The sequence below is a fragment of the Rhinopithecus roxellana genome, chromosome 11 (assembly GCF_007565055.1).
Source record: "Rhinopithecus roxellana isolate Shanxi Qingling chromosome 11, ASM756505v1, whole genome shotgun sequence".
Classification (NCBI taxonomy): domain Eukaryota; kingdom Metazoa; phylum Chordata; class Mammalia; order Primates; family Cercopithecidae; genus Rhinopithecus; species Rhinopithecus roxellana.
Window position 1 is genome coordinate 137,799,071 of NC_044559.1, and position 1,153 is coordinate 137,800,223.

Sequence of the window (1,153 nt, forward strand, 5' to 3'; positions counted from 1 at the left end):
CATCTAGTTTGCTTTTTTTTTCTATTTTTTTCTAGTGTGCTTTTTAGCCATTTGTATATACTGTCATCATTTGGTATATGCAGGTAATTGGTTCCAGGACCCCTGCATGTACTAAAATCCACACATACTCAAGTCCACACATACTGCAGTCAGCCCTTCAGAACCCATGTATGCAAAAACTTGGCCCTCCATATGGATGTGTTTCCAATCTTGCAAATACTATATTTTCAATCTATGTTTGGTTGAAAATAATCTGCATCCAAGCCTGTGTTGTTCAAGGGTGAGTTGTGTGATTTGGAGAAATGTACAGTCAGGGTCTTTGCCCATTTCCTAACTGGGCTGTTTATCTTTTTGTTGTTGAATTATAAGAATGTTTTATGGCCAGGCACAGTGGCTCACGCCTGTAATCCCCGCATTTTGGGAGGCCAGGGTGGGTGGATCACTCAAGGTCAGGAGTTCAGACCAGCCTGGTCAACATGGTGAAACCCTGTCTCTATTAAAAATACAAAAATTAGCTGGGCTTGGTGGTATGTGCCTGTAGTCCTAGCTACGTGGGAGGCTGAGGCAGGAGAATCACTTGAACCTAGGAGGTGGAAGTTGCAGTGAGTCGAGATGGCACCACTGCACTCCAGCCTGGGTGACAGAGCAAGACTCTTTTTTTTTTTTTAAAAAAAAAAAAAAAAAAGATCAGTCAGGTGCAGTGGCTCACACCTGTAATCCCAACACTTTGGGAGGCCGAGGCAGGTGGCTCATGAGGTCAGGAGTTTGAGACCAGCCTGGCCAACATGGTGAAACCCCGTGTCTATTAAAAATACAAAAATTAGTTAGGCATGGTGGTGCATGCCTGTAGTCCCAGCTACTTGGAAGGCTGAAACAGAATTGCTTGAATCTGGGAGGCGGAGGTTGTGGTGAGCTGAGATGGTGCTGCTGCACTGCAGCCTGGGCAACAGAGAGAGACTCTGTCTCAGATGATTTGCAAATATTTTCCACATTGTGGGTTGTCTTTTCTCTATTGTGACAGTGTTCTATAATGCACAAACATTTCAAATTATGATGAAGTACAATTTATTTTTCTTTTGTTTGTGCTTTTGGTGTCACATAGAAGAATCCCTTGCCAAATTCAAGGTAGGCTGTGTTTTCTTCTAAGAGTTCT